The sequence below is a fragment of the Felis catus genome, chromosome X, assembly GCF_018350175.1.
Source record: "Felis catus isolate Fca126 chromosome X, F.catus_Fca126_mat1.0, whole genome shotgun sequence".
In the NCBI taxonomy this organism is placed as follows: Eukaryota; Metazoa; Chordata; class Mammalia; order Carnivora; family Felidae; genus Felis; species Felis catus.
Window position 1 is genome coordinate 119370196 of NC_058386.1, and position 25440 is coordinate 119395635.

Below are 25440 nucleotides of genomic sequence, written 5' to 3' on the forward strand. Positions count from 1 at the left end.
TTAACGTCCAGAATAAAGAACTTGCAGGACTCCACATCCAAAAAACAAACAACCCAATTCAAAAATAGGCAAAGGACTTGAATAGACATTTCTCCAAAGAAGATACATATATGAATGTCCAGTAAGCACCATTCCAAACCACAAGGAAATACCATCTCACACCCATTAGGATGGCTGTTATTAAAAAAAGACAAGGAATAACGGGTGTTGGTGAGAATGTTCAGAAGTTGAAACCCTCGTGCACTGCTGATGGGAATATAAAATGGCATAGCCACCGCAGAAAACAGTATGGTGGACCCTCAAAAAATTAAATATGGAATTACCGTATGATTGAACAATTCTGAGTGTATGTCCAAAAGAAATGAAAACAGAACTTGAACGGATCTCTGTATACCCGTGTTCATAACAGCATTACTCACGATAGCCAAAAGGTGGAAGCAACCCAAATGTCCACTGACCGATGAATGAACAAAGAGAATGTGCTCCATACATACAATGGATTATTATTCAGCCTTAAAAGGAAGGGGAATTCTGGCACCTGCTACAACATAAAGGAACCTTAAGGACATTACACTAAATGAAATAAGCCAGTCACAACAAAAGGACAAGAACTGTAGGATTCCACTCACATACAGTACCCAGAGGAGTCCAATTCATGGGAGACAGAAAGTAGATGGTGGGTGCCAGGGGCTAGGGGGAGGGAGAATCAAGGAATTAGTGTTTACTGGGTACGGATTTCAGTTTTGCAGGATGACAGAAGTTCTAGAGATGGCCGAGGTGAAGGATGCACGACCGTGTCAACGTCCTGAGCGCCACGGAGCTGTACACTCCAAAGTGGTTAAGATGGGGGCGCCTGGGTGGCTCAGTCGGTTGAGCGTCCTCCTCTCGGTTTGGGCTCAGGTCACGATCCCAGGGTTGTGGGATAAAGCCCTGTGTCAAGCTCCATGCCGAGCGTGGAGCCTGCTTAGGATTCTCTCTCCCTCTCCCTTTGCCTCCCTCCCTGCCTGTGCTCCCCACTCTCTCTAAAATAAAGAAATAAAAAATAAATGGTCGACGTGGCAAATGTTATGCACATTTTAGCACAGTTTTGGAAAACCTAAAAACCTAAAACTGCAATACGGAAGCAAGTCTCATTGAGGTATCGTAATGGAAATGGAAGAGAAGATTTTGTGGAAATTTCAGCAAGCTCAGGAGATGAATTTTTTAACTTTTATTTAACGTGAACCAAGCAATGTCACGTTTAAAAAATTCACCTTTGATCCTTCTTCTGTAACCAGTCCCAACAACTTGTCTGATAGTTATAGTTACATATAAATTACACGTCAATGAAAATTTTTAAAAAGGCTATTGCAGTGGCACACAGCATGAAAGGGGAAAAAGGAACACCCAAGACCTCTCGAGGGAAGAAGCTACAGATCCCAGATAAATCCAGCAGTAACCCCATGGGCTCACACTGGGAGAATCTACGAATCTGTGACTGTTTTGTGGGGGGGGGGGGTGGTATTTTTACCATGAGATAATTTTCAAGACATGACATGCAAACAGCAACCATCACTCCATCAGAAATCCACATTTCTGGTTCCGGCTCAGAAGGACCAGATTAAAAACTGAAAGAGTATCCTGCTTGGCTTAGTAAGTATGATGTTGGGGAGTACCTATTTCACCACCCCAGATGGTGATCTTACCCTCACCCTCAGCACGGATCTCCTGAGTACTTCAGACACAGAAATATAAATACATTAACAAACTTAACGCAACACTAAGGTCGACATTCCCTCAGTGGCTGACAAGAGAAGCTGAGGAGTCTGATTTCCCTCTGCTTGTAGCACCAAGTACTGCCCTCCTGAATATAGTACTCATGCTTAAAATACTAAAAATGAAGGGGAAGCTTCCCTCCCAGTCCCTCTGTTCTGGCCCCGCCCATCAGAAACCCCCTAGCCATAGATTATGCTGGTTAACTTTAGCAGTGTTTCTTCTCTGCAATCAAACCAACAGATTACATGTAAAACCCTATTTTGTGATGTGAAAAGATCCTCTATCTATATATCTATCTATGTATCTATCGATCTCCTCCTATCACTGGCCACAAAGTAACTTCAAAGGACTACTGGGGCCACATTTAACCAGAGTCCCCCAATGAACATCTCTCTACCCAGTCTTCTACATGCTCCCTCCTTATACCACAGTGGCTTCCTACAACGAATCCATTTCACGGGAGGCTGAAGCTCTGACTTGCTGTCCACAGAGGCGAGCCCATTTACCAACAGGAGGGGTGGGCAAAGGGGATTCCTGATGGAGCCCCGCTCTAAACACCCAAGCTTCCTGTGCACACCCACGGCAATCAAGGAGCCACTACGGGAATAGATGAGCACTTCAGAATTCAGAGAGACGCTCACAGTATATCGTGTTAGTGGTAAAGTTATATTCTTTGTCTGGAGCCTCACAAGTAAGGGAAGGAGCCCACTTAATTAATGTATGTTTGCTGTTTCCCACTCTAAGGAAGCCTGTTTCCAGGACAACACAAAAGGATGTGGGGCCTGGGTCCACGAAACTATAGAATAAATAGGTAAGAAGTGGAACCATGATGAAAGCAATCATCTCCCACCGCTATAAAAAGGAGCTCCCAGGTTTCAGAAATCCTGATGCTTTTATTTAGCTTATCAGTGTTACGGCTGCTGCTAGACCGTTTTCCCAACTGCTATTTATAGGTCAGTTTATAAATCCTGAAACATACCACCCTTCCAGAAGAGTTTCATGTCAGCAGTGACTCCCCAGAATTCCTTCATAATTTTTGCTGAAGATGGAGACGCTGTTTCCAACGCATTCCTAAGCAGGATGCCCCGGGGCTTTCAATCACTAGTGTAAAATCCTGTTTTAGACCGCCACTATTTAATGCCAAATGACAGACCCGAGAGAGACATTCGCTCCAATTCGTTCTTACCGCCATTTATACAAAAGGTAAAGGGAAAAACGTAAACATGGAAATGACGTACTTGGTAGCAATTGTGACTGTAAATTCTATAGTTGTGGCTCAATATAGGATAAATACAACTGTAACTATTGAAGAACTTTGGAATCCACTCGTCCTTTGGGAATACAGGACATTCTGAATAAAAGCAGCACGGTTGAATTCCAAGTCTTTTTGTTCCTAAAAGCATCCTTCTCGGGACGGAAAGCGCAAACACTTTTAGTCCCATGTATAGTCACATCTTATGGGTGGACTGTCCTCTATGAATTCTCCTGATGACATATCCGCAGCACATTCTATAGGTGTACGACAGGACTTTCAGCTATCTGGGCCACGGGCTATAGACTCTGGCTACCTACAGACCTGACTGAGCAGACACGGGAGAAAGTCCCGCTGCAACTACATCCAAGGAGCCTACAGCCTTGCGTCCAGCTCCGCTTGTTCTTGGGAAAGGAACGCTTTATATATACAGTACACTTTATACAAAGTAAAAGGTGAAGTCTCCGTAAGAGAGGTCAAGTACTGAAAGAAATCTGTGCATCTCCCCCTGGCTGCACGTAAGAATTACCTGGGGGGCAGAGGGAGGGAGGTCTTTGAAAAAAATGCCAATGCCTGGGGCCCCACCCCCAGACTTCTTACATTAGAATCTCTAGAATCTGGTTCCCAGATAACAGTGTTTGATAAGTGCTCCGCTTGTGATTTTAACACGCAACTGAGGTGGAGAACCCCTGCTTTTTTTTTTTCAGGTTTTTATTTAAATTCTAATTAATTAACACACAGTGCGCTATTGGTTTCAGTAGAATTTAGTGATTCATCACTTCCATACAACATCCAGAGCTCATCCCCGCAAGTGCCTTCCTGAATGCCCATCGCCCATCTAGCCCATCCCCCCCCCCCCATCAACCCTCGATTTGTTCTCTATCGTTAAGAGTCTCTTATGGAGAACCACTGCTTTAGAGGTTACCCAAAAGCCTTATTAGGGGAATAGAGCACACACCTATGACCTAATTCTTAAAAGGTTGTCTGGGGAAGCCAACATTTAATGGTGCTTAGTAACAGACATACAAAGAATCACTAAGTTTTACCAAGAGTTGTTTTTTAAAGCCATGTTTCCAACTAAAGGCAGCTGCTTTTAAAATCTGAGGGGTGACTTTCCTTTGACTTCTGTAGATTGGCCTACTTCTTCCTGACGTTAACGGTCTATAGAATTTTGTAAGCATACACACTAAAAAAATGATGGATTTCTCTTCTGTGCTATTCACACTGGCAGTTATTTTATTAACACAAGGTTGGGTACCTATCTCAATTTTTCAGGATTTTCCAGCTTCCCCGAAATGGTGGTCTAGCCTCCCGGTTCCAAGTAAAAGGAAAAACAAGAACAAATGCCACAATTAATACGAAACAAGATATGACCAAAACCGAAGCGAGGAGGATCAAGATTTTCCCCCAATCTCGCATCTCCTCCCTCCTGCTGAATCAGCTTGGCCCCTGGACCCTCAGCCGATTTCCTGGCTCCTGACCTAAGCCCTAGCAAAAAGGTGCTCCGATTTTGGCATGGATGACTTTGTTACGTGGACGAAACAGCATGCGCCCTATAAAGCCATCTACCACTGTGGTTTCCCCAGACAAACGAACGCTAACCCACTTCCCTGTGTTCTTAGAAAGGCTCAGTGTATGGGAGATGTGTGCCGGAGCCTCATACCATTATCCGAGAGAGCACACGGCAGTACGAAACAGCTTTTAGTGGTCGAGACCTTCAAGTTGATTCTTAAAAGTCAAGCGCTCAGCAGGTGGAGCGGAGTGGGAGTGTGGTTTCAGGCGGGTGTGGGGGGCATTTGTTCTAGGTCACTGGAATCCAGGCAGAGACGAGAAAGAAGATGGCACGTTCGCAGAACAAGCGTGGCTGGAAAATAACACGCAAGGGAGGAGGAGGAGAAGGAGGTACGGTGCAAGAAAACGCTGGAAAAAAAAGAAGGAAAGGTCGAAGAGGTGGGCGGGGAGCGAAGGGAGATGAATGGAAAAGGAGACGAGGAAGAGCGAAGACCACTCGGGAAGCGACCACAAAGACGGCAGGCAAAAGGTGATGAAGCTAAACCCAGGGCAGCGGCCTCAAGCCCAGAGAGGGACTGATGGTGTAGTGATACCAAGTACAGAGCACGGCCGTGATCTAGCAAGGGCGAGGATGCCGAGGGGGAAGGGTCTAGCCTCTGGCAGGTCTTCCGGGCCTGGCTGCAGGGGAGGAGTATGCCCCTGGCTACCCAGTCCCGGCACCAGGAACCTGGCCACGCTCAGAAAGTTCAGGAACCTGAACCTGAACCAGTTCAGAAAGTACGGCTGCCAGATACAAGAGACGGGGTGCTCGGTTCAATCTGCAGTTCAGATAAATAACCAATACGTTTTTAGCACGCAACTCGTAGGACACGCTCACACCAAAGAAAGGTCAGTAGAGGTGCCTTGTAGTTAACGAGAGAGCAGAGGAGATGGAAAGGTGGGACCGGCCGTGAGACGGAAGGGGACTTTTCCACAAGAACCAGAAACAACAGTCAACAAAAGATTTTGCCGCTGAGCACTCGTAGTTAGATCTTGGCTTACTGTACCACATATATGCTAGAATCTTCCCATTTCAATCTGAGGCGGAGTAATTTCCTTTACGTTGCCATAGTGAAATATTCCGTTTGGGCTTAAGAAGCAGAACTGTGGGAGTGAGAATATAGAATCTTCCTGACAGCGCGTTTATGTACCAATTTGTTTTTCAAGATATTCTGGTCGTATGTAGACCTAGGAAATCATGATTTCCTAAAAACGTACTCAATTGGATTGATGTTCTTTACTATCCATCTAATTCTGCAAATGTTAATGTTCGTAGTTCATTCGATTTCCTTCTCATTAAAGTGGCATTTTTCTTCTTCGCGATTCTGACTTAAGTATGGACTGGGGAAATGAATTTTTACAGGAGAAGGTGGAAGTTGCTAGACTGACAAGAAAAACTTTTTTTCTCACAATGTGTTCTGCTCTTCTGGAAAAATACTACCTAGTCGTCGTCCCTGAAATCTCTCCAAGTGAAAACAGACCCTCTCCTGCCACTTGTTTAGAGCGGTGATAGCCGAGAACACAGGACGTTACATTTCGTGTCGCGTTGAAACGCACACACGTAGCCGGCCTGCAGAAGCTTGCAGAGACCACAGCCGTGGCGGCACCCGTGCGGTCCATCCAGGGAGCCCGTCCGCGTGGATGCCCCTTCCCTGGACTCGAGGAGCACGAGACGGCGGCCACGGCAGACGAAGGACGCGCCCCTGGTGCTCCAACGGGGAGACCGCCGCGCCCGCTACCTCATCTGGCCGCTCAAGTGCAAGCGTGACCGCGTCGCCAGTGTCCCGGCCCGCGAGCACGAGTAGCGAGACTGGGACTCCCGGGAGCATCTCGGTTACGTGAGGCACACGGAGGAGTCTGAGCGAGAGCGGTGGCTGCTCCGGCGGAAGACCAGGCAGGAGCAGAGGGAGGCAGCTGCGGCCACAGGCCAAGGGCCCGGTGAGGTGCTCCCCGCCCAAGGTGGCCCCGTACTGGACCCGCCACTTCCCTGTGGACCAGCTGAGAAATAAAAGCCTCCGGGCCCCTCAGCCTCGGGGGAGGGGGGAACCCCGTTGATATAAAGGAGAACAAGAGACCGTACCCACAAAAACTATTTTTTAAGTAATTTCTATGCCCAACATGGGGCTCAAACTCACGACCCCGAGATCGAGTCCCATGCTCCACGACTGAACCAGCCAGGCAGCCCCCATACCAACAAAAACTATTGATTGGCATCTGTAAGGCTACCAGAAGCCGTATGCTTCAAGAATCGTCCTTAGAACTGATCTAAGGGCACCTGGGCGGCTCAGTCCATTGAGTTTGGACTCCTGATCTCGGCTCAGGTCAGGATCTCACAGTTCGTGGGTTTCAGCACCATGCTGGCCTCTGGGCTGATGGTGCAGGGACTGCTTGAGATTTTCTCTTTCTCTCTCTCTCTCTCTCTCTCTCTCTCTCTCTCTCTCTGCCCTTCCCTCTCTCTCTCAAAGTAAATTAACTTTAAAAAACAGAATTGACCCATTTCTGTAGACTGAGTTGCTAAGAAGAGTCATAGAGAAATAAGATTCTGGAGTTGGGTTTTAGAGAATGCGCAAGATTTCATGATGTCATCTAGAGGGTAAGAAGGACATTTAAAGAAAACAAAAAAGCTGCTTGAGCAGATGCACAGAGGCAGGACCTCGCTGCCTGAGAGGAGGCCATGTTCAGATTTAACCTACGTGAACAAGGAGACGATGTTGGGGATTCAGGGGCAGTCGGTTGAGAAAGAGGTGTGACAAGAGGGGGCCCTGCAACACAGAGTTCTGGCAAAAAGGAGCCCAGTATCGTCCCGAGACTACTGTGGCAGCATAACAAGGATGAAGGATTAGAGGCAGGACAGAAAGCACTGGAGCTAGAGAAACGGCTGCGTGGCCCAATTACCACAGAAGCGAGTCTGCCGATCCCCGCCTTCTTGGAGCAGTTGCGGAATCGTCACTGCCACTTGCTCTTTCTATAGGGCAGGGGTCCGCAGACTGCACACGGAAAGGACCAGTGAGTAAATAGTTTCGGCTCCGTGAGCCACAAGGCCATCTCTGTTCCAGCAACTCCACCCTCTGTCTCGAGAAAGCAGCCACAGAGAGTACCATAAACGAACGAGCATTTGGCCTCCGGATACAATTTTACTTACAGAGCCAGGCAGTGGGGTAGATATGGCTGGGGGAGGGGGCACAGTTTTCCTGCTCCTGCTCTAGGGCATGAGGTAACTGCAGGTTAGGAAGCTGCTAGAGAACTTGCACGGAAAGCACAACCATGTAACTCTACTCGCCTCTTTTCGTCATTTAGACAGCTAAACTCCTTACTCTAAACAACCTATGTGGGAAGGAAAAATTCTTTCTTGAATTATTCTTCTCTGGAGTGGAATTAGTGCTTATTGTGAGTATACTGTTCCCTAGTCATCTGTCTCATTCTTTTTAGGACTCATGTCCCTATGACGGAGGCAATAAGTGGAAGGATCTTCACAGAATGTGACCATAATGGGGGAGGGGAACTTGGCACGTGTGATGGAAATTATCCCAATCTGCCTTGAAATATCAGGGCAATATAAAAATAGGGCCACATGTACCACCACTGTGGTATCAGGAAGATTTCTAGAGGTGGACGTCAAAATGCACGGATATTTTGATTAAGGTTCACTCGTTCAGCTTCAGCAACTCCCAACTCAGGAAAGAAGCAAGTGGAGAAAGCAGAGGTGGGTTAGAGGAGCTAAGGATTTAGGTACAGAAGGGGAAAAAAGGAGTAGAATAAGGAAGAAAGGAAGAGGATAGAAGTTAGACTAGTCGGAGAGCAGGAAACGGGGTTCCAGTTTCTGGCCTGGCTGTCAGTAGATCCACACGCACACACGGAAGGCTTGTGAAAGAAAGCTCGCAGAGGGAATGGTGTCAACATATACGATTCCAGGACTTCCCTTTCATTCATCTGTCTAGTAGGTCCCTGTCCCAGGGCTCTGTTCCAAGCCCCGGGTACACAGAGATGGCTACTATTAACAGGCAGCTTACAGTCCAGTGTATGAAGAGATAAGCCAATCCCCCCACAATTCAGTACACAGTAAGAATAAGGGACCCGTCGATTGTACTTTGTAATTTATAACCTAGAGAAATTCTAGCACACTTGCACAATAGAAATATACAGCATCTGTATATTAGCTACAAATTCTCAATAACTGAAAGGTTCATCAATAGAGGAGTGGATATATATGCATACACCCACCCCAGATATGCTGAGTAAAAAAACAAGTTCCAGAATACATGGAGAATATAATATCATTTTTGTGAAAATCCCGTACACAAAATACCACATTTTCTGAGTATCTCAGCACATAGGAAATGTTCTAGAATGATTAACATTAAACTTAAAGCAACAATTACTTCTTTGGAAGGGCACTGATGGTAGTTATACAGATATTTTTACAAGGAAAATAAATCATTAATGGAATTTTAAAAATAATATTTAGGGGCACCTGGGTGGCTCAGTCAGTTGAGAGCCCGACTTTGGCTCAGGTCATGATCTCACGGTCCAAACCGACCCCACATGGGGCTCTGCACTGACAGCTCGGAGCCTGGAGCCTGCTTCCGATTCTGTGTCTCCCTCTTCTCTCTGCCCCTCCCTGCTAATGCTCGGTCTCTCTCTCTGTCTCAAAAATAAACATTAAAAACTTTTTTTAATAAAAAAATTAAAATAAATTGAAAAGTAGTCATTTTTAGGGGCACCTGTGTGGTTCAGTGGGTTAAGCATCCGACTCTCGATTTCAGCTCAGCTCATGATCCCAGGGTCGTGGGACTGAGCCCCTCATTGGGCTCTGCGTTCACAGCATGGAGCCTGCTTGGGACTCTCTCTGCCCTTGCCACACTCGCATGCACCCTCTCTCAAAAAAAAAAAAAAAAAACTTGAAAATAATTTTTAGTAAGTAGAAAGAGCCACAGGAAGGATACATGGATATATATATAAATATACATGCGTAAGTACAAATAAAAATATCCTATATATAAAGGATAGATTAATACGAAGGGAGTTCTTCAAAAGACTAAAGATCTTCCTCAACTTATGAGGGCGTTTCATCTGGATAAACCCATCGTCAAATAGGACATACGAAGCCTTTGCTCTAATGGCAGCTTTCATTACTTGACAAGTATAGACCCAATACTTAAAATGCTTCAGACAGAGTAGGTGCTAAGTAAATACTGAATGAATGAATGAATGAACGACCTAAAAATAAACCATTATAGCTATAAGGGAGATAACAAGAGAAAGCATGGTAGATGGGATTTAGAACACGTGGGATGTTGGAGATCATGTTAGTTGGTTTATTCATTCACTCACTGAAGTAATCTCTACACCCAACGTGGGGCTCAAACTCCTAACGCCGAGATCAAGAGACAACATGCTCTTCTGAGTGAGCCAGCCAGGCACCCCTGTAAGATCATGTTCAATAGTACTGCTCTTTAATTTTGCCGAAAGCTCTGTGCTTATCAATATAGAGATGTATTTTAGAATTACCAGAATGTTGCAGGTACCCACCACTATTCCCGTTGTCCAAGTCACTGTTATTTATTAGCTGAACTAATGCACCAGCTTTTAATATGATCACGATTTGCTATTGTTCCTCTTTCTTAATAAATATCTAGTGTGAGCCATTCCTTAAATCAGGTGCTAAGGATACAAAGAAAAACCAGAAGACTATCCTCACCATCAAAGGGTTCACAGCATGGTTTAAGATAATGTACCTATGGAAACACGATTACCAGCTATAAGGTCCAATAACAGAAATACCACACAAGAAGTATAAACAAAGTATTAGAGAGGCACCTGGGTGGCTCGGTCACCTAACCATCTGACTTTCGCCCAGGTCATGATCTCACCGTTCGTGGGTTCAAGCCCTGCATCAGGCTGTGCGCTAACAGCTCAGAGCCCGGAGCCTACTTCAGATTCTGTCTCCTCTCTCTCTCTCTTTTTCAAAAATAAAACTAAACATTTTAAAAATGTGTTAGACAAATGGAAAGTTTTTTGAGTATGGAGTCGTGGCTGGGCTTCATAAAGAAGGGAGCATTTCAGCTGGACTGGAAGGATTTACAGCCTTTTGCAGAGATGATAAGGGTAGCTAATGCTGCCTGAGGGACCAGCAAGAGTGAGAGCATGATGATGGGGAAGCACAGGGACTGTTGTAGAGTCGGGGGACAGCATACCTGATTGAAGCAGAAGTACGACCCAAGGACAGTGAGACAGGCGGTTCTAACAGTGAGGAGGCTTGAAAAGAGTGTGGGTGTGGAAGAGAAAGTGTGGTAGAACAAGAGAGGGAGGGGGCGCACAAAGACACACAACAGAGCTCAGCTGATGTTGCACACCGGAGTTAGTAGCGAAGCCAGCTGGGGGGTCTGTGTGTCAGGATAAATCTCTCTGGGGTTAACCACAGTGGAAAATAGCATAGCTAAAACTACAGGTCCAGCAAGGAAGGGACACCTGGCTGGCTCAGTCAGCACAGCATGTGACTCGATCTCAGGGTTAGGAGTTCAAGCCCCATGTTGGGTGCAGAAATTGCTTAAATAAAACTTTAAAAAAGAGGAGCGTCGCATAAATCATCAGTTAGGCAAGAAAAGAATTAATGCAACTTCCCAAAGGGCAAATTCTTAGTAATTTGTGCATGAGTGAACGAATACAGACTTAATTTACTTGATTCCTATTTTAAAGATCTATCAGATACAGAACTTTCAAAGACAAATTGCCAGCTAGGTCTTATTTTCGCATAGAGTGGCTCAGAATATCCCTTTTAAGTACAACACAATATCAATTACAGATTGTACATTAACTGTACTGCTTTCTTGGAATCTCTAATCCAGCTGATTTGCAAAGGGGTTACTTCGCTTCCAGGGAGCTGTAAGAGTACAAGCAGATCACGTAAACAGACATCATCACTGAACCACTACGTTAAGGCCGCAACCATTAGGAAACTATTATTTATTTGGTTTGGTATCTGATGGCAGTAACATGTTATCTACTAGTTACAAAAGCCAGCATCTTAATTGGTAATATTCTATTCCACTCATAGAATAGGCATTTTTTATCTGTAACATTCCCAGTAGCACTAAAATGACTGCAGAAACTTTTCTCAAATGATTGACACTTCAGGTGACTTGTTTATCATTTGACATTACCAGGAATTTAGGAAAAAAACCCTCAGTCTAACTTTTATAATCACATTAATTGTACGTGACTCAACAGCATGGATTACTCATACTGTCCTAACCCCAAAGTAAAGTTTCTGGCGGTATCCAGACGACGGAAGCAAATGTAGACAAACAGCCTGAGTTTTAAAAGATTCCATGAAGTCATCAACGATCTACTTTGGGTTTCTCAGAGTGGTGTGGCTTACCATAAATTGAAATCATTCAGGTATCTTTGACCTTGACAGCACGTTAGCAGCGGTCTTTGCAAAAATACAGATCGTGTTTTAACAATGTTTCCTCTCCCGTAACGGAAGTAAAAGAAGCCTTCCTTTCGAAGTGCAGCCATTTTTAGGGCCTTCTAATGTAGCTGAGACAACCAGGGCCACCTAGGCCTCTATCTTCTAATGTTTCCTTCGAACACATAAAAACAAGAAGGAAAAAAGCAGCTTCCACCAAAACCAAGCAAAGAGAAAGGAGAGGAAACAGCAACCAGGCCTAAGGTGGATCCCAAAACACGGTGATAAAGCATAAATTCATCCTGTCTGAAAATTACTAAAAAAACAGGTATCTGAACATAGATGATAGGGAGAGGACTTAAGTACATGCAATTTGAAGGAGCAGTCTTCAAAACCCATAGCTTCTAAGAGAGGAAAAAAAAGTTAAAAGGAAGGGAAAAACATCCACAGGCAATTGGTTAAAGTGGCAAAGAAGCAAAACAGAAAAATTTAGGGTCATGCAAGACAAGAGACCCATAAAATCAAAGAAAACACGATCTCCCCACATCAACCAAAATAAAGAAATCCACTAGAGTATCTGGACTTTGCCATACTGACAGAAGAGTGTGTCACTCAGCTAGAAATCCTGTAAAATACACAATGCCACAAAAATGAACGAGAAGGTGACTAACCGGTACATACAGAATTTTGCAAAAATCTTAGAAATTCAATTTAATACGTATCAACTGAGGTAACCCCGACCCCTGAAAAACAATCATACAGCAAAAAACAAATAACATAAGATAATTTAATTCAATAATTTAATTTACGTTGGTATTTAATTCAATAGACACAAATGGACATGTGGTGAAATTTTTAAAAAATTGCCTCGAGGGGTACCTGGGTGGCTCAGTGGGTTACTCATCCAAGTCTTGATCTCGGCTCAGGTCCCGGTCCCACGGCTCACGGGGCCCCGCATCAGGCTCCGTGTGGACCCCGTGGAGCTGCTTGGGATTCTCTCTCTCCACCCCTCCTCCACTCACACACACACTGCACGCGCTCATGCATGCACACTCTCTCCCTGACACGATAAATAAATGGAAGAAAAATACAAAGTTATTTTACAAATGAAGAATAAATTACAAGGCGCCAAGTGAGAATAGACCGCAGTAAAATTTAACAGAGGGCACTGATAAATATTAAGGGGCAGGAAAACAACCAATAGAATGAAAAGGTGATAGGAAAGTGAAAAGGGTGGCAGAGAAAATAATGAAAATAGAAGACAAAAAAGGAATGACATATTACTGCAGTCCCAGTGAAACGATAATCAACAGAACAAAGCTAGGACTTTAAGATTATAACACAAGGAGCATCTGGGTGGCTCAGTCAGTGAAGCGTCTGACTTTGGCTCAGGTCATGATCTCATGCGTGGTTCATGGCTTCAAGCCCTGCGTCGGGCTCTATGCGGACAGCGCGGAGCCTGGAACCTGCCTCAGATTCTGTGTCTCCCTCTCGATCTCTGTTCCCCTCTCTCGCTCCACAACCCACTTGTGCTCTGTCTCTCTCTCTCAAAAAGAAAAAAAACATTTAAAACAATTTTTTAAAATTATAACCCTTGGGGCGCCTGGGTGGCGCAGTCGGTTAAGCATCCAACTTCAGCCAGGTCACGATCTCGCGGTCCGTGAGATCGAGCCCCGCGTCAGGCTCTGGGCTGATGGCTCAGAGCCTGGAGCCTGTTTCCGATTCTGTGTCTCCCTCTCTCTCTGCCCCTCCCCCGTTATGCTCTGTCTCTCTCTGTCCCAAAGAAAATAAATATTGAAAAAAAATTTTAAATTATAACCCAAGAAAATTTTCCAGAAACAAAAAAAGACCTCTCTCTACCTATACATTGAGAATAGAGTCAACACCAGGTTACAGTCTTTCAACTGTCAGATTTCAAAGGTAAAGACAGAATGTCAAAGGCCTCCAGGCAAAAAGATCAAGTAACATACAGACGCAAAGAATTAAACGGGTATCAGACATTCAAAAACAACATATGAAGCAACTCAAAAATGGAGCAGCATTTGTAACGTTCAGTAAAAGGAAGCATAAAACCAAGGAATTTATCTCCAATAATGCTGCCTTCAAGTATCAAGGCTATTAACAACATACACACGCACACACACACATTTTCAACATACAAAAGCTTAGGGAATTCTGTACCCGTGATCCCTTTCTGAGGAATCTCCTAGAACAAATGTTGGCAAATTATGCTCATGGACCACATCCAACCTGTCCTGTTTTTTGGGGACTGAGCTAAGTAAAAACGGTTTCCTGCGTTTTTAATGGGCTACAAGAAAATCAAAAGCATTAACACAACCGGAGAAAATTATAAGCAAGTTAAATTTCAGTGTTTACAGATAGTTTTATGGGAATACATCTACACTCATTTGTTTACTGTCTCTAGTAGCTTTTATGCTGTGTAGAGATTACCACAGAGCTGAGTAGTATACCAGAGACCGTGTGACGTGCAAGGCCTAATATACTCATTACGTGGCCTGCCGGAGAAAAAGTTTGCCAACTCGCGTCTGGCAAGACGAGCTTCTTCCGCCCGAGAGCTAGCTGGAAAAATTCGGCCAGACGACGGGCAGTAAAGCATTTTGATCAATGAGTAGATGGGACGACGGAGCATACAGATTCAAAGAACCAAACAAATGGGGGATGGAGAGAGTGAAAGACTCGTCTATAGAGGTGGTACGTTTTGACAAAGTAAAAGCAACGCAACTAATAAACGGGATAAGGGAAAGCGAAAGAATGGAATAGGCGGAAGTTATGATACTAATTAAAAAACGATAGGTCAGGGAGATGGGTAAGGGGCATAAAGGAATCTACTCCTGAAAGCATTGTTGCACTATATGCTAACTTGGACGTAAACTAAAAAATTAAGGAAAAAAAAACCAATAAAGCAGACCTCAGCGAGTTCAACAAGAAAATAAGCTGGGCGTACCTTAAAAAGGTATAAATGTCAGGACGGCTAGGTGGCTCAGTCGGTGCACTTAAGCTCAGGTGACCATCTTGTGGTTTGTGGGTTCGAGCCCCGTATCAGGTTCGCTGCAGTTAGTACAGAGCCTTCTTCAGAACCTCTGTCCCCCTCTTTTTCTGCCCCTCCCCCACTCACATTTTCTCCCAAAGATGAATAAACATTTGCCTGGCTGCCTCAGTGGGAAGAGCATGGGACTGGAGGTCAGGGTCGGGAGTTCAAGCCACATGTTGGGTGTAGAGATTATTTAACAAAAAAAAAACTTCACTTTTTTTTAACACTTATTTTTGAGAGAAACAGAGTACAAGCAGGGGAGGGGCACAGAGAGAGAGAAGGGGGGGCAGGCAGAGAGAGAGAGAGAGAGACAGAGACAGAGGTAGACCAAGAGACAGAATCTGAAGCAGGCTCCAGGATCTGAGCTGTCAGGACAGAGCCTGACTCAGGGCTCAAACTCCCAAACCCTGAGATCATGACTTGAGCTGAAGTGGGACACTTAACTGAGCCACCCAGGTGCCCCCCAAAAAATCTCTTTTTGAAAAAAGGATACAGGCACCTGGGTGGCTCAGTCACTACAGCATGCAACTCAACTCTTGATCTTGGGGTAGTGAGTTCGAGCTCCACGCGAGGCGTAGAGATTACTTAAAAATAAAACCTTTAGAAAAGAAAAGGTATAAGTAGCAAGATAACCACTAGAACAAAAATGCAAACTTTCCTAAATACCAAAAATACGCGTGTGTCAAATTAGAGAGCAAAGGATACAGGCCTTCTAAAGAAACCTAGCAAATAAAACACACAATTATAAAAGACTGACAAAATATAAAATAAACTTATTTCAAAAACTTAAATGGAAATGGGCTTTCCTGGATTAGTAAAAGAACACCATTTTCAATTTCACTCACAGAACAAAACCCAACTCTCTTGTATATAAGACACACACCTCAAACGGTGACTCAAGAAAGCTAAAATACAAACGATGGGACAAAGGTATGTCAGACAAATGCAACAGGAATGATGGAAAGAGAAAAATAGAAACAAAAAAGCAGATATCCTGGTATCCCCAAAGGAAAATTCAAGTTTCAAGGCAAACAAAAGAGGGACAGTTTTTATATTAAACGCCACTATGCAGAAAGATGACACAACATTTAAGAATATTACAAAAAAAAAAAAAGCAGTATCCTTAATGAAGTAAAACTACGTAAGTTGCAAGGACACTGAAACAAACACACCAAGAATACTCAACTCCCTACAAGTCCGATCAAACCGACAAAAAATGAGTAAGAAGAACGAACACCTTAACAATATAATCAACAAGGCAGAACTTATGAATGTGTGCAAAGCTCTCAACTCGGATCATACACAAGACTTTTCAATTGTACATGGCATATTCACAAAAACGGATCGCAGATTAAGTTGCAAGAAAATATCAATACACTTCACAAAGGAGGAATACCATGAACGGCTCTCTGATCGTGAAACACTTAACCTAGAAATTACTAATACAAACAAAACGTATTCCTGTTGGTCATGTAAAGAAAATTCACATTTGCAATCCTTCCACCATTAGCCAATATAATAATTTTTAAAAAATCACAGGCACATGCAATATTACAGGCATAGGGATTCCAAGATAATCAGCTATGTTCCTTGCCTTCAAGGGCAATTAGTCCAGCTGAAGAGAAAAGAGAGAGGGGTTCCCGACTGGCTCAAATCAGTGGAGTCTGCAACTCAATGTCAGGGTCCTGGGTCGAAGCCCCACATTGGCTCTAGGGATTACCTTAAAAACTAAAATTTAGGGGAGCTTGGGTGGCTCAGTCTGCAGGTCTTCAGCTCAGGTCCCGATCTCACGGTTTAGGAGGTTTAGGAGTTCGAACCTCCGGTCAGGCTCACTGCTCACAGTGGGGAGCCTGCTTGGGGTTCTCTCTCCCCGTCTCCCTCTCCCCCTCCCCCGCTCGCCCTCTCTCTTGCGCTCTCTCAAAAATAAACGTTTTTAAGAAAATAAAAGTTACACCTACAAAAAGAAAAGGAAAAGAGAAAGAGGTCCCATACAATAGAGCGGGGCTTACAACAACAGCCGTTAAAAATGCTGTGGCTTCTTTCCCTTGGCTGCGTCAGGCACTACGTAGGTATAATCAATCTCTCTGTGACTATCCCTGCTTCTAGGAAACACACACTTTCTATTTAGCAGCACAAGGGGCCACTGAGACACACAAGGGGGCTCTCAAGCGGTTCGGAACGATGGGAGAGTAGCTGACGAAGACGACGGAGTAAAAGTAAAACGCGCAACTGAAATCTGGGTAAAAAGACGCTTTTTCTTGCACTACCTGGCCACTTGAAGGTTCGAAATCGTTCCCCAGGCCAGAGTTTAAAAGTAAAACATGAAACCACCTTCAGAGTTGAAGGCAGTTCCTCCTTTGGTATTAAGGGGAGAGAAATTCGCCTCAAGATTGTCAGTTTCCAATGTATCTCAGCCGACCTGAATCTGCCCTCGCTAGGTTTTAAGTTTTCCTTGCAACGCCACACACCCTGTTAAAACGCCGCGCTTTTTCAGACCTTGTCTAAACATCTGCAAAGAGTTCCTTGCTGTTCCTGGCCAAGTCGCAACGTTCGCGCTTTTGAACTTCCGTCGTTCAAGCGAACATTCCACGAGAAGAACTCGAATTTCACAACTACGGTGTCTCCGGCAAAGCTCTGAAATGCACAAGTCACGTGGGCCACGCTTCTAACGGCAAAGCCCGGCCTCGAGGAGCTTCACCCCCGAGGTGAAAAGGCGGGGGGGACCAGAGTCCCCCCCCCCCAGTTTCTAGGGAAATGAGGCACCGAGCTCCGGGGGGGGGGGGCTGCAGGGCTCTATCCTGACGGACACGACAAAACACACAACCCCCCTCCGCCCCCCGCCAAAAAGGCCAAAAGAACAAAAAGGCAAAGAGAAAAGGAACCGCGTCCACCCATAGAACAGCATAGCAGGCTTACGAAAGAAATAAAGCTTCTTTCCTCATTTTTTCGACTCACCCGAAACCAACTTCTCCCCCCACGTGGCCGGGGCTGCGAGGGGTTCCGCAGGTCCCATCAGCACGATCACCGGTCTGGCCACCAGAACAACGGTGTCCTCACGAGGACCGACGAGGACGACGACGCCGACGACCGTTGGCTCTTTTTCAAGCCGAAGCGCGAGACAGTCCCACCTACAGCCCGTAGATTGGGTCACGTGGCCGAGTCCTGGCCAATGAAATGGGAAGAGCGTGAACCCCCCCCCCCCCCACCAACGCCCCCTGGCGTGGGCAGCCGCACGCCCTCCCCCACCGTCCAGGAGGGCTTGTTTTGATTCAAAACTGGGGAACAAGTTCTACCCACTCTCTTGCACTGCCGAGCTGGCCGCTAGAATTGTTTGGCTGCCTCGTGTAACATTTTTCTCTCCCCTCGCTTGCACTCCGGAGGCAAATACACATTCTGAGGTCCGGGAGGCTTGCAAGAGCCACTTGCAGAGGAGACCACGGACGGCTTGGAGCTGTGAAATGTACATACAAGAAGACAATGTTATTTGTTAGCCCTCCTCACCTCCCCGCTAAGTACACCTTAGAGTGGTTTGGAGTACCAAGTGATCCCAGGGCCTGGCACATATTGTTATAGAAGTGGTTACTATTATTCTTTGTTTTGAAGAGATTGTCTCTTCAGAAACATTTGCTAGCTGTATAATTCAAGGACAATTCTATTCTGGAAGCTTCCTTTCTCCTATGAAAATGGAGAAACCTCATTTGACAAATGTTCCCTGATATTTACCAAAAACATATATATTTGGGTGCAATTATCCCCCAATATAAAGCAAAGAGGTTCAGAGGACAGAAAATTGAACAAGATCTATAAGGTCCCTGCTCTCATGGTGCTTACATTCTAGCATGGGGCAAGATTACAAACATAAAAACGAATAATTAGAATAAAACAATACACGATCTATCTAGTATTATACAAAAAAACAGCTCATTACTGAATTTTCTGTAAAATCAGGGAATGGTGGGGATTGGGATCAGCCCCACCAAAGCTCATGAACTGAAGGGAGAAGTGTGGTCCCTTAAGTAAAATTAAGGGGTCTGTAATATACTGAATTGTAAAATGTTTAAGTTCCTGCCCCTGATATACACAAGCTGTATAATGTTCTCCCCTTGAGTGTGGGCAGGGCCTGTGAATATGATGTGATAGCACTCCTGTGATTATGTTATATTATATGGCAAGGATGAAAGGATTTTTCAGATGTAAGATCCCTGATCGGTTGATAAGTCACTCAAAAGGGAGGATTTGTTGGGTGGGCCTGACCTAATCAGGTGAACCCTTTTAAAAGCACCCTTTCTGTCACCTGGCTTGGAGACCAAACAACAGGATGATTGATTCCTTTCTTTAGGTCACGACCAGCTGACACTTTGAGAGAAGCAGAATTTGCTATTTGCCTCTGTCCCTAAAGAAGATAAAACTTTCGTTTTTACGGTTGATACATCCCCTCTGAGTGGGGAGACATTTCGTCACCCCATTTCGTGCTGTGATTTAATCTCATTTCTTCTAAATTAATTACATGCTGCTTCCCTTCTCCCTCATCCCTCAGTGTGTAGTGAGGAGAGATTCTAGCTTGACCTCTTGATACCTGAGGTCAGAGGACCAGAATCTGGAAGCAGGCCCCGTGGTTTACTTTTCATATATTTATTTTATTATTGAGGTATAGTTCTTGTAGCATTAAACTTACCATTTTAATGTGGCCAATTGAGTGGTTCTCAGTATATGGACTATGTCATATAGCTATCCCCCCTGTCGAATTCTAGAACTTTCTACCACCCCACCTCCCCCCAAAAAACCTGTCCCAATTAGCAGCCAGTCCCTATTCTGACCCCCTCTCCCCACTTTTTCTATTACCTTATTAAGCTTTCCATCTGTATGAACCTGCCTACTCTGGATGCTTCATATAAATGGAATTAATATGTGTCCTTTCGTCTCTGACTTATTTCACCTAGCATAACGTTGTCGAGGTTCATCTACGTCGTGGCGTAGCTGCCACATGCAACATCCATGACGTAGTACGCTCCTTTTTGTGGCTGAATCATATTCCATTCTGCAGATAGGCCATTTTTTGTTCATCCGTCCATCCATTGACGGACATTTGTGGGGTTTCCACTTTTGTGGGCTACCGTGGATTATGCTGCTATGAACATTTGTGAACATATTTTTGGGCATGCAAATATGTTTTCGATTATTTTGGGTACATATCAGCGAGTTTCCTTGCTGGGTCACGTGGTAATTGTGTGTTTAACCTTTTGATAAACCGCCAAACAATTTTCCACCTAGGGGGCGCCATTTTACATTCTCACCGTACGCAGCGTAGGAGGGTTCCAATTTCTCCTCATCTTTGCCAACGCTTGTTGTTTTTCAGCTTCTTTTTTTTTATTAACTGTCCCGGTGGGTGTGAAGCGTTACCTCATTGTAGTTTTGATTTACAACTCCTTAATAGCTAATGGTGTGGAGCGTCTTGGCATTGGCTTATTGGACATTTCCGTATCTCTTTTGGAGCGATGTCTATTCAAATCCTTTGCCCAAGTTCCAACTGGGTTGTTTTTCTTTCTGTTGGTGAGCTATGAGAGTTCTTTATATATTCCGGCTATTAAACCCTTACCACATATGTGATTTGCAAACATTTCTCCCATTTGTGGGTTGTCTTTTCACTCTCTTGATAGTGTTCGTCAATGCACAAAAGTTTCATTTTACTTTTTTAAGTTTTATTTTTTAAGTTTATTTCTTTTGAGAGAGACAGAGACAGTGCCATGTGGGGTAGGGGCAGAACGAGAGGAAGAGAGAGAAAATCCCAAGCAGACTCCTCACTGGCAGCACAGAGCCCGACATGGGGCTTGAATTCATGAAACCGTGAGATCATGACCTGAGCCAAAACCAAGAGTCGGACACTTAACCAACTGTGCCACCCAGGTGCCCCAATGCACAAAAGTTTTAAATATTATCAAGCCTAATATATCTATTTTTTTCTTTTGCTGCCTGTGATTTGGGTGTCAAATTTAGGAAATCATTGCCAAATCCAAAGTCATTCAGATTCACCCCTATGTTTACTTCTAAGAGTTTTATAGTTTCAGCTCTTCCATTTAGGTTTCTGATCCTTTTTTTTTATTAAGTAGGCTCTATGCCCAATGTGGGGCTTGAACTAATGGCCCCCAAATCAAGAGTTGAATGCTCTACCGAGTGAGCCAACCGGGTGCCTCAATTTTTGATCCATTTTTAATTAATTTTTTAAGAGAGTAGATCTTTTTTGTTTTAATGTTTATTTATTTTTGAGAGAGAGCACAAGCAGGGGAGGGCCAGAGAGAGAGAGAGTGAGACAGAGGATCAGAAGCAGGCTCTGCACTGACAGCAGAGAGCCTGATGCAGGGCTCAAACTCACAAACCGTGAGATCGTGACCTGAGCTGACGTTGGACACTTAACTGCCTGAGCCACCCACGTGTCCCTAATTAATTTCTGATTATAGTGTGAGGTAGGAGACCAAACTCATTCTCTAACATGTGGATATCTAATTGTTCCAGTGCCATTTCTTGAAAAGTCTATTCCTTCCCCATTGGATGATCTTTTATCTATCTATCTATCTATCTATCTATCTACCTACCTACCTACCTACCAACCTATCTCTTTATTTATGTATTTTAGAGAAAGAGAGAGCATGATGAGTGAGCAAGGGGCACAGAAAGAGAATCCTGCGAGGTGCATAAACAGAGGGAGACGGGGAAGAACAGAGGGTTGGAGCCTGGAGTTGGGCTCAAACTCACCCAAAGCAGGGCTGGAGCTCATGAACCCCAAGATCATGACTTGAGGCAAAGTCAGATGCTTAACCGACTGAGCCACCTAGGCTCCCCTGGATGATCTTCTTGATTACTGGAGTTTTGTAGCAAGTTTTGACATTGGGAAATTTGAGTCTTCCAAGGTTCTTTTTTGGTAGCCCTGGGTCCTTTGCATTTCCATATGAATTTTAGGAACATCTTGCCTATAGCAAGATGTTCTCTTGTTTTTGTTTTTGTTTTGGCTGGGTACAGTATACTTTATTGATGGTACATGATAAAGTAGGGTTCCCCAAGCCCCTCCCCTTCTTCAGGGGGTCTGGGATGGAAACTATGTAAGGTCGGGAGATTCTCAATGTGTTGGGGGATGATGAGTTAGAGCAAGGACTCCCCAGAAGGGAGGGCCTCTCTCTTCCTCTTGCTCTTGCTGGGACTGGTGGTCCAGGGAGCTCCTACTCCTTGGAGGCCATCTGGACCATAAGGTCCACCACCCGGTTTCTGTAGCCAAATTCATTGTCATCCCAGAAAATGAGCTTGAGAAAGCAGTCATTGAGGGCAATGCCAGCCTCAGCATGGAAGGTGGAAGAGTGAGTGTCGCTGTTAAAGTCACGAGAGACAACCTGGTCCTCAGTGTACCCCAGGATGTCCTTGAGGGGGTCCTTTGATGCCTCCTTCACCACCTTCTCTTTGTTTTTAAGCTTATTTATTTATTTTCAGAGACAGAGAGCAAGCATGAGCAGGGGAGGGGCAGAGAGAGAGAGAGAAAGAGAATCCCAAGCAGACCCTACACTATCATTGCTGAGCCCGACACAGGGATTGATCTCGGAAACCACGAGATCATGACCCGAGCTGAATTCAAGAGTCAGACACTTAACTGACTGAGCCAACCAGGTCTCCCTGCTTCACCACCTTCTTAATATCATAGTATTTGGCAGCTTTGTCCAGGTGGCAGGTCAGGTCCACGATGGACACGTTGGCGGTGGGGACCCGGGAGGCCACACCAGTGAGCTTCTCATTCGGCTCAGGGATGACCTTGCCCACAGCCTTGGCAGTGCTAGTAGAAGCAAGGATGGTGTTCTGGGCAGCCCGTCACCATCACACCACAGCTTCCCAGAGGGGCCCTCCGCAGTCTTCTGGGTGGCAGTGGTGGCATGGACTGTGGTCATGAGTCCCTCCATGATGCCAAAGTTGTCACGGATGACCTTGGCCAGAAGGGCCAAGCAGTTGGTGGCGTAGGAGGCATTGCTGGCATTCTTGAGGGAGTTGTCGTACTTCTCTTGGTTCACACCCATCACGGATGTGGGGGTATCAGCAGAAGGGGCAGAGATGATGACCCTCTTGGCCCCACCCTTCAAGTGAGCCCCAGCCTTCTCCATGGTGGTCAAGACCCCACCGGACTCCACAATACTCGGCACCAGCATCACCCTATTTGATGTTGGTGGGATCTTGCTCCTGGAAGATGGAGATGGGCCTTCCACTGATGACAAGTTTCTTATTCTCAGCCTTGACCGTGTTGTGGAATTTGCTGTGGGTGGAATCATACTGGAACATGTAGACTATGTAGTTGAGGTCAATGAAGGGGTCATGGACGGTGATAATATCCACTTCGCCAGGGTTAAAAGCAGCCCTGGTGACCAGGCACCCAATATGACAAATCCATTTAATTTGACCTTCACCATCGTGTGTCGGGGACATGGCTGGCCCTGCACGAGAAGATGCGGCTGTCTGTTGGACGGGGAGAAGAGAGCCTTGATTGTAGCTTCTTTTTTTTTTATAAATTTTTTTAAATGTTTATTATTTTTGAGGGAGAGACAGAGAGCAAGCAGGCGAGGGGCAGAGAGAGAGGGAGACACAGAATCGGAAGCAGGCTCCAGACTGTGAGCTGTCAGCACAGAGCCCGATGCGAGGCTCGAACCCACAGACCGTGAGATCATGACCTGAGCTGAAGTCGGCCGCTCAACCGACTGAGCCACCCAGGCGCCCCGATCGTAGCTTCTTAAAGTGAGCTGAGCTTATAGCCACGACCCCAGTTCCATGTCGATTAGCAGCGCTTTTCATTTTTGAGGAGGTGGAAGTAAGGGAAGGGGCACACCAGAGGGCTACAGGTCCCAGGCCCTTGGGACTTCGGTGAGTCTGTGCAGCAGAATTCACAAAGGGAGCAGTAAGGCTCTGAAGTACCCCTTCTGAAGCTTTCAGGAATCATGCAGTGATCTGCTTGTAAAGCAGGTTCTGATCTAGTAGGTCTGGGGGCCTGAAACTTTATTTCTTTCTTTTTAAGTTTATTTATTTATTTTAGAGAGAGAGAACATGAATGGGGCAGAGGGAGAGTGGGAAAGAGAGAATCCCAAGCAGGCTCTGCACTGCCAGTGTTGGAGCCCAATGTGGGGCTTGGACTCACAAACCGCGAGATCATGACTTGAGCTGAAATCAGGAGCTGGACGCTTAACCAACTGAGCCATCCAGGCGCCCCTGAAACTGTATTTGCAACAAGCTCCTAGGTGACACCAATTCTTCTGGACTCTGAAACAGACTTTGGAAAACAAGGCACAATTACCATTGACTTCTATGCAGTAGTCCAAAGTAGGAAGCTGAGACATCACTTGGATCTATCATTTAGACTGTTCCTTATACAAGAAAAAAAAAAAAGGAAAAGAAAGGACAAGAAAACTAGGCCTATATGGGGGAAGAAAGGGAATTATCAAAGTCCACAGAACTAGGTAGAGGGTAGGGGCAAAGCCTTGAAAATCTGGTTTGAGACCTCTTTTTTTTAATGTTTATTTATTTTTGAGAGAGAGAGAGAGAGAGAGCATGCACAAGCCATGGACCACAAGATCATGGGCTGAAGTCGGATTCTTTTTTTTTTTTTTCAACTTTTTATTTATTTTTGGGACAGAGAGAGACAGAGCATGAACGGGGGAGGGGCAGAGAGAGAGGGAGACACAGAATCGGAAACAGGCTCCAGGCTCTGAGCCATCAGCCCAGAGCCTGACGCGGGGCTCGAACTCACGGACTGCGAGATCGTGACCTGGCTGAAGTTGGACGCTTAACCGACTGCGCCACCCAGGCGCCCCTGAAGTCGGATTCTTAACCGATCGAGCCACCCAGGCATCCCTGGACTCTTGATTAAGTTTGCATTTCCCCCAACCTGTGGCTGTGTCCTGTGTCAATCATTTTCCATTCTGCCCCAGAGCACCTGTCCTTCCTGCCGTCTCCAGCCGATTTCTCCCTCTTTTGCAGCTTGTTTTCAGTGTATTTCCTTAAAAGATAAAACATTAGGATTGAGCATTTGAATGTATTGGGTGTTCACACAAGCCGCTGGGTGCATCCCCCTAGGACTTCCTCTGGGCATAGAATGAGGGGAGAGACTATGCATGCGTGCAAAGTGGTTAAATTCCATCTTTTCCAAAATATACAAAATTATACATGCTATGTGAAGGCAGAACTCTAAATGAGTCCCCAAGATTCTCCACACCCTGGTGGTGAATGTACACTTCCTGTGTAACCCAGAGATTGTGAATATGATAGATTTCTTTCCTATGATTCAGTTATGTTATATGAACAGTTGATTTTCTTTAATGTTCATTTTTTGAGACAGAGAGAGAGAGAGAGAGAGAGAGAGGCAGAGAGAGACACACACACAGAATCCCAAGCAGGCTCCAGTCT

At 45.2% G+C, this 25440-nt stretch overlaps 1 long non-coding RNA gene and 1 pseudogene across 2 annotated transcripts in view; both read right to left on the reverse strand.

The window, feature by feature from the left end:
• Positions 1–18155, reverse strand: part of LOC123383398 — a 34644-nt gene extending 16489 nt beyond the window's left edge. For both annotated transcript variants that reach the window (XR_006593088.1, XR_006593087.1), the window contains exon 1: positions 17974–18155. This is a non-coding gene — a long non-coding RNA (uncharacterized LOC123383398). The remainder of the gene's footprint in view (positions 1–17973) is intronic.
• Positions 18156–22229: 4074 nt separating this feature from the next.
• Positions 22230–23471, reverse strand: LOC101101449 (annotated as a pseudogene).
• Between the last annotated feature and the right edge of the window lie 1969 nt (positions 23472–25440).